Here is an 11,844-nt window from a genome sequence, read left to right as displayed (position 1 = left end):
ATTAACATGGTGGTGTTATTTTGTTGAAAATGTGATATTTAAGAACCGACCGAAATTGTGTCGATTTGAATATATTTTTATATTGAATGTTAGTTTTGGAATAGAAAATAAAATAGTAATTTGGAAGTAGTGTAGTGTAATTATTAATTGGTTGATTTAATTAATAGTTAAATTAATTGCAATGAGTTTAATTGATTGGAATATACTTGAAGTTGGATCAATTATTCGATTTGTCGGTAAATTACGGTATTTTGAGGATTCGTCCGTAATTGTGTTTTGGCTTGAATATGTATGTTGAGAATAATATATGTATATGCCATGATGTTGTGCTAATATTGATTCTCTATGGTTAGTCGGTTAGCATTAAATTAATGATTAATTGCTTGATGTTGAAAGTGTGTGTTTATGTATAATTGGCAAAAATGAGAATTAACATGAGATAGTATGGTTACTAGTGTTAATTGGTTTGTGTGAATCGTAATTGATTAATTGGCCTCTTATATGTTAATGATGTGTGTGTGTTGCGAATGTTGTGTACAATTGGTGGATAATTCATAGAGTTGAATTATTGTGATATGCGGAAAGTTAAGATGGTAGAGACACTACAACATTTTTCCTCTTTAACAACAGTTGAAAAACGTAGCCAGAAATGGAAAAAACGTTGCCTAAAAGAATAGGGGACGTTTTCCAGCCGTCCTCTGTGCGAGCGTTGCCTATTGTTTTAGGGGACGTTTTTTTTCATTTTTGGCCACAATTTTCGAAAACGTTGCCTTAAATATTGGAAAAGGGGACGTTTTTCTCTGTCATCTTAGGAAACGTTTTTAAGGTGTTGTTAAAAATCGCAACAACGGCAAAACGCTCCCTAAAAGTGGTAGAATGAAAACACTCTAAGGGGACGATTTTCAAATGTTGTCATATCTGGTAACAATTACAAATTGTTCTTTAAAAATGAAATAGAGAGAAAACTTGGTAAATATATCTATAAGTTACAAGGATTACTTTTTACCATATTTTTCATAAAATAAACAATTCAAACAATAATTACACCAAACATAAATTGCTTGTACTACAAAAATTGTGTTTGTAAAATCTTCAAGCATTAACTCAATTACACAAAATGTATAACATTACTTAATACTACAAGTTTAACACATAGAAGTCTAAGTCTAGCAAAATGACAAAAATACATAGTTTCTTTAAGTTTAATGTTTAAGTAGAAGCCTAAAACAACATCATCCAACTTATTTAAATTTGTCGAACTCGTCGTCATTTCCATCATGCTCTTTATCACCTATGTCGTCCTCTTGAAGGTCATCACCTATGTCGTCCTCTTAAAATTCATTTTACCTTTACATCACAAATATAATCATATTTCTCAAACAAGTAGAATCAGTGCTTGAAAATTTGGAAATTCATATTTGAAAAGAGAAACTAAATGCCGATGCCATGCAACCAAAACAAAATTCAAAGAAAAGTTTCATTAAGAAGACAATATATTGAAAACTAATCATTGAGATAGAATCCCTCTTGAATGTAATAGATTGAATTACCTTTAGAAGACATGGTAGGGATTATGGTGGTTGGCACAAAATCCATCAAGCCATACTGCCGCAACAGAAATTTAACAACACTGACTATATAGTTTCTAGAAAAATAGCTTTCGGTTTCTTGTGCACCTTTCTTCTTTATTAATTAGGTGGGAATTTAGAGAGGTGCTATTAATCAATTTGGAGGGTCTTGTAATCAACCAAGAAGAAAGGGTACAATCCTCGCTGCAAGAAGCAGAAAACATAATAAGAATGAGTGGCTCTAAGAACCCATCTTAATAATACCAATTTCTAAATATAAAAAATTGACTGAGAGAAATCTAGAGTATTGTTGTCAAATATCAGTCAAGATAAGATAAATAAAAACTTAAAAACTTATTCCATGCAATTCTAAAAGGAAGCCAATAATTTAAAATATATGCATATGACGTGAATAATTGATATAGTTGGTAAGATACTGTTAGAACAAGATTTGTTCTTATCAATTATCTTAGTTTTGATGATAACAATAATATGAATTTTGCTTAAGATAATATGGTACTCTAATCCAATGCAATTTCCCTTTCAGGAAATATATATAAAGAGTACGCATAATTCAGCGCTCAGAAGATGTGTCTCAAATGGTTCAGCATGCAACATCAGAACATGGTCTGGCAAGACATCAGAAGATGGTCGAAGCAGAATCAGAACATGGGTCTATGAAAGCATCAGAAGAACATGAGATCAGAAGCACTGAAGATCAGAAGATGGTATCACGCACCAGAAGCACTTCAAGATCAGAAGATCAGAAGATGCTATGCACCAAGCTGTTTTGACTCTGATGATATTCAAACGTCTTAATCACAAACATCTGATCAGAAGGAAGTACAGGTGGCAGACTACGCTGACTGACAAAAGGAACGTTAAAGCTACTAAAGGCTACGTCAGTAGACACAGCGTGAGCAAGGCTCGAGGTAGTTGACAAAAGCGTATAACATTAAATGCAAAGCTGTACGGAACACGCAAAGCATTAAATGCATTCAACGGTCATCTTCTCAACGCCTATAAATATGAAGTTCTGATGAGAAGCAAGGTTAACGATTTCGCACCAATACAATTCAAATTAACTTGCTGAAACTCTGTTCAAATCTAAACTCAGAATCTTCATCTTCATCAAAGCTCACTACATTGCTGTTGTAATATCTTAGTGAGATTAAGCTTAAACGTTAAGAGAAATATCACAGTTGTGATTATCGCTTTTAAGAAGCATTTGTAAACTCTTGAATAGATTACATTAAGTTGTAAGGAACTAGAGTGATCGTGTTGATCAGTATACTCTAGGAAGTCTTGGCAGTTGGCTGAGCAGTTTGTAACTAGAGTGATCAGGTTGATCAGAATACTCTAGAGGAAGTCTTGGCAGTTGGCTGAGCAGAAAGTCTTAGGAGTGAACTAAGCCTAGAGTGATCGTGTTGATCAGTAGACTCTAGAAAAAGTCTTAGGAGTGAACTAAGCAGTTGTTCCTGGAGTGATCAGGTTGTGATCAGAAGACTCTGGAAGACTTAGTTGCGGCTAAGTGGAAAACCATTGTAATCCGTGCGATTAGTGGATTAAATCCTCAGTTGAGGTAAATCATCTCTGCGGGGGTGGACTGGAGTAGCTTCGTTAACAGCGAACCAGGATAAAAATAATTGTGCAATTTATTTTTATCGCCCAAGATTTTAAAGAAACACTTATTCAATCCCCCCCTTTCTAAGTGTTTTTCTATCCTTCAATTGGCATCAGAGCGCCGGTTCTAAGGTGCAAGCACTTAACCGTGTTTAGAAAAGATTCAGGAAGAGAAAAACGCTTCATTTAAAAGATGGTTGATGAAAGTGAAAGGACTACACCTACACCTGCATCTACATCTGGCTCTGCTGAGCAATACAACGGTAACAATGGTTATACTAGACCGCCGGTATTTGATGGTGAAAACTTTGAATACTGGAAAGATAAACTGGAAAGTTACTTTCTGGGTCTAGATGGTGATCTATGGGATCTTCTGATGGATGGTTACAAACATCCAGTAAATGCTAGTGGCGTAAAGCTGTCTAGGCAAGAGATGAATGATGATCAGAAAAAGCTATTCAGGAATCATCATAAATGCAGAACTGTTTTGCTGAATGCTATCTCTCATGCTGAGTATGAAAAGATATCTAACAGGGAAACGGCCTATGATATATATGAGTCCTTGAAAATGACTCATGAAGGAAATGCTCAAGTCAAGGAGACCAAAGCTCTAGCCTTAATCCAGAAGTATGAAGCCTTCAAGATGGAGGATGATGAAGACATTGAAAAGATGTTTTCAAGATTTCAAACTCTTACTGCTGGATTGAGAGTTCTTGACAAAGGATACACCAAGGCTGATCATGTGAAGAAGATCATCAGAAGCTTACCCAGAAGATGGGGTCCTATGGTGACTGCATTCAAGATTGCAAAGAATCTGAATGAAGTTTCTCTGGAAGAGCTGATTAGTGCCTTGAGAAGCCATGAGATTGAGCTGGACGCAAATGAGCCTCAAAAGAAAGGTAAGTCTATTGCATTAAAATCCAATATCAAGAAATGCACTAACGCTTTTCAGGCTAAAGAAGAAGATCCTGAAGAATCAGAATCTGAAGAAGAAGATGAACTGTCCCTGATCTCCAGAAGACTAAATCAACTCTGGAAGACCAAGCAAAGGAAGTTCAGAGGCTTCAGAAGTTCAAGGAAATTTGAACGTGGAGAATCTTCTGATGAAAGAAGATTTGACAAAAAGAAGGTCATGTGCTATGAATGCAATGAGCCTGGACACTACAAGAATGAATGTCCAAATCTTCAGAAGGAAAGTCCCAAGAAAAAGTTTCATAAGAAGAAAGGTCTTATGGCAACCTGGGATGAGTCAGAAGATGATTCAGAAGATGAGCAGGCCAACTGTGCGCTGATGGCGACAGAAGATGACGGATCAGAATCTACATCAGAATCAGATTCTGAAGAGGTATTTTCTGAACTTACTAGAGATGAGTTAGTTTCCGGTCTAACTGAACTTCTGGAACTCAAGTCTCAGATTAGTCTCAAATACAAAAAGCTGAAAAAGCAATTTGAATTTGAAACAAAGAAGCTTGAGTTGGAGAATTCTGAATTAAAAGAAAAACTTTTAAAACTATCCAATAATGTTGGATCTCCTTCTGATTCAGAAAAGTCCACTCCCAGTCTGAACCATATTCTGGAAGAATATGATTTAAGTTTCAGAAAGTTCTTATCTAGAAGTATTGGCAGAAGTCAGCTAGCTTCTATGATATATGCCGTATCTGGAAACAAAAGAGTTGGCATTGGTTATGAGGGTGAAACCCCATACAAACTTGAACCTGTTGATGAAATGAAAATTACATACAAGCCATTGTATGATCAGTTCAAGTATGGCCACTCTCATGATATTAGGCACACCTCACATGCACAAAGTTTTCACATAACACACACTAAGAAGCATGTGACACAACCTAGGAAATATCATGAAACTCACATTAAGAATTATCATGCTGTTCCTTCTATTGCTTATAATGTCAAACCCAAGTTCAATCAGAACTTGAGAAAATCTAACAAGAAAGGACCCAAAAAGATGTGGGTACCTAAGGATAAGATTATTCCTATTGCAGATATCCTTGGCTGCAAGAAGGACAAAGCACAACATGTCATGGTACCTGGACTCTGGATGCTCGCGACACATGACAGGAAGAAGGTCTATGTTCCAAGACCTGGTGCTTAAGTCTGGAGGAGAAGTCAAGTTCGGAGGAGATCAGAAGGGCAAGATAATTGGCTCTGGAACTATAAAGTCTGGTAACTCTCCTTCCATCTCTAATGTACTTCTTGTAGAAGGATTAACTCATAACCTCTTATCTATCAGTCAATTAAGTGACAATGGTTATGATATAATCTTTAATCAAGAGTCTTGCAAGGCTGTAAATCAGAAGGATGGCTCAATCCTATTTACAGGCAAGAGGAAGAACAATATTTATAAGACAGATCTGCAAGATCTTATGAGTCAGAAGGTGACTTGTCTTATGTCTGTTTCTGAAGAGCAGTGGGTCTGGCACAGGAAATTAGGTCATGCTAGTTTGAGAAAGATCTCTCAGATTAACAAACTGAATCTTGTCAGAGGACTCCCTAATCTGAAATTCCAATCAGATGCTCTTTGTGAAGCATGTCAGAAGGGCAAGTTCTCCAAACCTGCATTCAAGTCTAAGAATGTTGTTTCTACCTCAAAGCCATTAGAACTCTTGCACATTGATCTGTTTGGACCAGTCAAAACAGCATCTGTCAGAGGAAAGAAATATGGATTAGTCATCGTAGATGATTATAGTCGCTGGACGTGGGTAAAATTCTTGAAACACAAGGATGAGACTCATTCAGTGTTCTTTGATTTCTGCATTCAGATTCAATCTGAAAAAGAGTGTAAAATCATAAAGGTCAGAAGTGATCATGGTGGTGAATTTGAGAACAGATCCTTTGAAGAGTTCTTCAAAGAAAATGGTATTGCCCATGATTTCTCTTGTCCTAGAACTCCACAGCAAAATGGAGTTGTAGAGCGAAAGAATAGGACTCTGCAAGAAATGGCCAGAACCATGATCAATGAAACCAATATGGCTAAGCATTTCTGGGCAGAAGCAATAAACACTGCATGTTATATTCAGAATAGAATCTTTATCAGACCTATTCTAAATAAGACTCCCTATGAATTGTGGAAGAATAAAAAGCCCAACATTTCATATTTCCATCCTTTTGGATGTGTATGTTTTATTCTGAACACTAAAGATCATCTTGGTAAGTTTGATTCCAAAGCTCAAAAATGTTTTCTTCTTGGATATTCTGAACGCTCAAAAGGCTACAGAGTATACAATACTGAAACATTGGTTGTAGAAGAATCAATCAATATCAGGTTTGATGATAAGCTTGGTTCTGAAAAACCAAAGCAGTTTGATAATTTTGCAGGTTATGATATTGACATATCAGAAGTTGTTGAGCCAAGAAGCAACGCATCAGAAGCAGAGCTTCTCAGAAGCAAAGAATCTGAAGATCAAGTATCAGCTTCTCTGGAGGATCTAAGTATTTCTAAAGAACCATCTGTCAGAAGATCATCCAGACTCATCTCTGGTCATTCAGAAGATGTCATTCTTGGAAAGAAGGATGATCCAATCAGAACAAGAGCATTCCTTAAGAACAATGCAGACTGTCAATTAGGTCTTGTATCTTTGATCGAGCCAACTTCTGTTGATCATGCTCTAGAAGATCCAGACTGGATAATTGCTATGCAAGAAGAACTGAATCAGTTTACAAGGAATGATGTTTGGGATCTTGTTCCTAGACCAGATGGATTCAATATAATTGGTACAAATTGGGTCTTCAGAAACAAGCTCAGAATGAGAAGATGAGAAATTCTTACGTATGAGTATCCTTTGATATGAAATTTTTTTAAGAAGTTCTGATAGAAATCAATTAGAAATTGTGATTCAGTTATTACTAACGATTCAGTGTTTAAGTTGATTCAGAATCTCTCTAAAAGCAAAACAGCTGTAACTGGCTATCCAGATGGTAAACACGTGTTCACTATTCCTGGACAAGCGTGCGTGCAGTTGAGGGGACGCCGACCATAGGTAACTGTGCTAGTCACCTCATTTGTCTTTATTATCTCTCCTCACGTCACGTAACATTAAATGCTTTTCATCTTTCGTTTCACTTTATTTTCTTTTAAATACTCTTCAAAATGGTTTTTGTTCTCCTATCTCTTTGTTTTCCTCCTAAATTTTTTTTCTCTCTCTCTCTCTCTCTCTCTCTCGTTTTTTCTCTCAAAACCTAGCGATCATCCTAAGCCTGTTGAAGCTCCATGACTCAAAGGCGACAGATCTCTGTGCATCTCGGGATGGCTCTTCTAATACCGCTCAAGTCAGACTCTTCTTTGATGTTGTTATCAACTTTCATCCAAAGACAGAAGACTTTCTTGAGTTGTGGGAAGATATACTCAACTTCTATGTTGAGTTTCTTGACCGAATGTTGTATTTTTTAATTTTTGTAGTCATTTCCTCTTTGGAAATTCTACTTTGTAGTTTTCTTTTCCTTGCTGCTTCTGCTTGTTAAACATAGGAACCTTTTGTAATATCTTTTGATTATCAATGAAAAGTTTCCTTGTGTTTTACATTCCAGTAAATGTTTTCTTTTGTCGTTTTATACATCTGATTTTTTTTATATATTCTTTTTGATGTTATGACAAAAAGGGGGAGAAAGATAAATGATAAATGATTTGATTAAATCTATCAGTTGCTGGGTAAAGGCTCCCACACATTCACTAACAAGAACTGCAAGTTCTATATGGTTTAAGTGTTTTGCAGGTACAAAGAAGTGAAGTGAATCTTCAGAAGCAAACACTAGAAGCAAAACCATAAGGAGCGTTATTCTGTAAAAGGAATAAGCTCTTGGAAACTGAAGCAAGCTGAGTGCTGTCAAGCTTCAGGAATCAGAAGCACTGAGAATAGAATTTGAATATATTGTCTATCCTGTTCTGACAAAATTCTATTTGCTCTGATACATATAATGTTATGGCTCTGATACATTATTTGCTCTGATACACGTTTTTAGCCTAAATGCTCTGATACATTTGGCTCTGATTTATATAATGTGTTCAAACATACATTTTATGTTCTAACTCGTTCATGCTGACTTTTGTCGTTTAGTTTTTGTTCTGTAACATTTCAGGATGTAGAGATGCTCTGATGATGCTCTGGTACATTCAACAATGTTCTGATACAAATCTAGCATGAAGCGATGATTGGTAGACATTCAAAGTTCTGAAGCTATCCGAGGGAAGCAGAAATCAGAAGATGTGAATGCTCTAAAAGATCCAGAAATTCAAGTTCTGAAGCTGTCCTGAATGGAAGCAGAAGTCAGAAGCTGTGAATGTTCTGAAGATCAAAGAAACTCAAGTTCTGAAGCTGTCCACGATGGAAGCAGGAATCAGAAGCTGTGAGTGTTCTAAGGATCTAAAGAAATTCAAGTTCTGAAGCTGTCCAATGGAAGCAGAAGTCAGAAGCTATGAATTCTCTGAAGGCAGAAGCTTACATGATCGTCTCTACCGAAATAATCAGGGAAGTCTTTTATCAAAGTTCTTCGAGTATTTATTTCAGGGGGAGATTATTTATCTCAGGGGGAGATTGTTAATCTCAGGGGGAGACATATTCATATGCTTATGCTATAGCTGTGTAATTTGTCTTTTGCCGTCTACTCTTTCTGATCGCAAATTCATATCATTTATATATGTTTTTGTCATCATCAAAAAGGGGGAGATTGTTAGAACAAGATTTGTTCTTATCAATTATCTTAGTTTTGATGATAACAATAATATGAATTTTGCTTAAGATAATATGGTACTCTAATCCAATGCAATTTCCCTTTCAGGAAATATATATAAAGAGTACGCATAATTCAGCGCTCAGAAGATGTGTCTCAAATGGTTCAGCATGCAACATCAGAACATGGTCTGGCAAGACATCAGAAGATGGTCGAAGCAGAATCAGAACATGGGTCTATGAAAGCATCAGAAGAACATGAGATCAGAAGCACTGAAGATCAGAAGATGGTATCACGCACCAGAAGCACTTCAAGATCAGAAGATCAGAAGATGCTATGCACCAAGCTGTTTTGACTCTGATGATATTCAAACGTCTTAATCACAAACATCAGATCAGAAGGAAGTACAGGTGGCAGACTACGCTGACTGACAAAAGGAACGTTAAAGCTACTAAAGGCTACGTCAGTAGACACAGCGTGAACAAGGCTCGAGGTAGTTGACAAAAGCGTATAACATTAAATGCAAAGCTGTATGGAACACGCAAAGCATTAAATGCATTCAACGGTCATCTTCTCAACGCCTATAAATATGAAGTTCTGATGAGAAGCAAGGTTAACGATTTCGCACCAATACAATTCAAATTAACTTGCTGAAACTCTGTTCAAATCTAAACTCAGAATCTTCATCTTCATCAAAGCTCACTACATTGCTGTTGTAATATCTTAGTGAGATTAAGCTTAAACGTTAAGAGAAATATCACAGTTGTGATTATCGCTTTTAAGAAGCATTTGTAAACTCTTGAATAGATTACATTAAGTTGTAAGGAACTAGAGTGATCGTGTTGATCAGTATACTCTAGGAAGTCTTGGCAGTTGGCTGAGCAGTTTGTAACTAGAGTGATCAGGTTGATCAGAATACTCTAGAGGAAGTCTTGGCAGTTGGCTGAGCAGAAAGTCTTAGGAGTGAACTAAGCCTAGAGTGATCGTGTTGATCAGTAGACTCTAGAAAAAGTCTTAGGAGTGAACTAAGCAGTTGTTCCTGGAGTGATCAGGTTGTGATCAGAAGACTCTGGAAGACTTAGTTGCGGCTAAGTGGAAAACCATTGTAATCCGTGCGATTAGTGGATTAAATCCTCAGTTGAGGTAAATCATCTCTGCGGGGGTGGACTGGAGTAGCTTCGTTAACAGCGAACCAGGATAAAAATAATTGTGCAATTTATTTTTATCGCCCAAGATTTTAAAGTAACACTTATTCAATCCCCCCCTTTCTAAGTGTTTTTCTATCCTTCAGATACATCTAGCATATCACTACTAACCAAAGATTGATATTCCTGTAGAAAGATCAGCAATGTGAATGTCCATGTCCATGTCCAGAACTAGCATCAAGGTCCTGGTCTGCATGGTCCCTATAAGAATGGGAATGTTCACCACCTTCAAGTAAAATCAATTATTAAGTTTGTAGACAAAGAGATAAAAATTTAAAGAAGAAAACAATTATTTGAAGATGTATAGGTTCTGATGCATATCATACCAAAAGCGTGTGGTAGTAATTTAGTAAGTTTCCTAAGTTACTAGCATGCAGGCAATCATAAACTTACAAACATAAAGTAGAAAAGTGGCATTAGAAAAAGTATTAAAGATGGCCAGAACGAAGGACTGTCCATATGTGTAATTTTATTTAGTATAATCAATAACTTTTTTCTTTAAAAAATCAATTTAGAAGAGCCACCTTAGCAAATATCTTTTCATACATAAAAAAACTATGGTATGTTAGAAGAAATGCCATTATCAATAGATTCAATACTGAACAATGTAAGACATGAAACTAAACATATAAGTGAGAATTGTTTTGACTTCAGATTCTCTATAATAGCACTAACAACTAAAGTAAGGATTCTCTCCACACTCTTAACTATTATGACTCTTACTTCATTCTATTAACATGTGATTTGTTTTTTGTTTTTTTTTTTAAGAAAAAGAAATTATATTACTAAATATCACCCACCTACAAACCCAAAATTCCAAAGCACATAAACCAAAACCAATATCAAGGGGCAGCCGCCCCACAATCTTGTTGAACCAAAGCATGCACCATCAGGACAATGAACAACAAAAAACACCTAAGTTCTAACAAGAGAAAAACCACCCATGATGAATCACTTTAACTATACAACTAAGAACAAGCATAATCAACACATAAATACAGCACCAACTCAATTATAAATGGGAGAAAAATTACTCTCCAAACACCAAAACAAAGGCAATGCTAACTAGAGAAAAGACAAATATAATCAAAAAAAATCTTTCAAAAAGGGGCATCTACATTAAATAGTACAATAGCACAAGATAATACATAAAAAATATTTAACAAAATTTAAACAATCATTCAAAAATCTTCATAAATCACATAATACCATGTAAAATCATATTCATTCTTTTTAAATTATGCCATTGCTTTTTTCAACAAACAAAACACACTTTTTTTCAACAAACATAGATACAACTTTGACTGAATGAAACTAAGAATAATATATAAATTAAAAGAATACCCGAATAAAACTATCTATCATATAAGAAAATTGATAGTTCTGGAAATTCCAATTATGCCCTGCTACTCATTTAGGCTGCCACATGGATGCTCTCATTGCACTTCTTTCATTTGTTACTCAATGTATAAGTTTATTCATTATTTTTTATTTGCTTTCTACACTATTTTTTGAAACTTATATATCAAAGTCATAATATAATATTAATTATTTTTATTACCTTCCCAATGCAAGATTATCTAACAACATACTCAACCTATATACTACTTCTTACCTTTTTCATTATCTTTCTCAACCCTCTTATCTCTCTCTTTTTCTCATTTCTCTCTCTTAATTTTTAATATTATGTTTTTTTAATCATTTTTTACTTCTTTTTTATATTATAAACAATAATGGCTTAATTTTTTATTTATCATGTTATG

The 11,844-nt window shown here is 35.4% G+C and overlaps 1 long non-coding RNA gene across 2 annotated transcripts; it reads right to left on the bottom strand.

Moving 5' to 3' along the window:
* Window positions 1-1,041: 1,041 nt before the first annotated feature.
* LOC131644684 (uncharacterized) lies at window positions 1,042-11,436 on the bottom strand. Of its 2 annotated transcripts, XR_009296603.1 has the most exons (5): window positions 11,426-11,436; window positions 10,193-10,307; window positions 1,677-1,772; window positions 1,551-1,605; window positions 1,042-1,347 (listed from the first exon to the last, which is right to left on the bottom strand). It is a non-coding gene; the product is annotated as an uncharacterized LOC131644684 (long non-coding RNA). The 2 variants fall into 2 exon arrangements; XR_009296602.1 differs by lacking the exon at window positions 11,426-11,436 and having other exon boundaries at window positions 10,193-11,396.
* Between the last annotated feature and the right edge of the window lie 408 nt (window positions 11,437-11,844).

Source organism: Vicia villosa, linkage group LG1, assembly GCF_029867415.1.
Source record: "Vicia villosa cultivar HV-30 ecotype Madison, WI linkage group LG1, Vvil1.0, whole genome shotgun sequence".
Taxonomy (NCBI): Eukaryota; Viridiplantae; Streptophyta; class Magnoliopsida; order Fabales; family Fabaceae; genus Vicia; species Vicia villosa.
The sequence above is the reverse complement of the archived record's forward strand: the minus strand, read 5'-3'. Positions and strand labels throughout refer to the sequence as shown.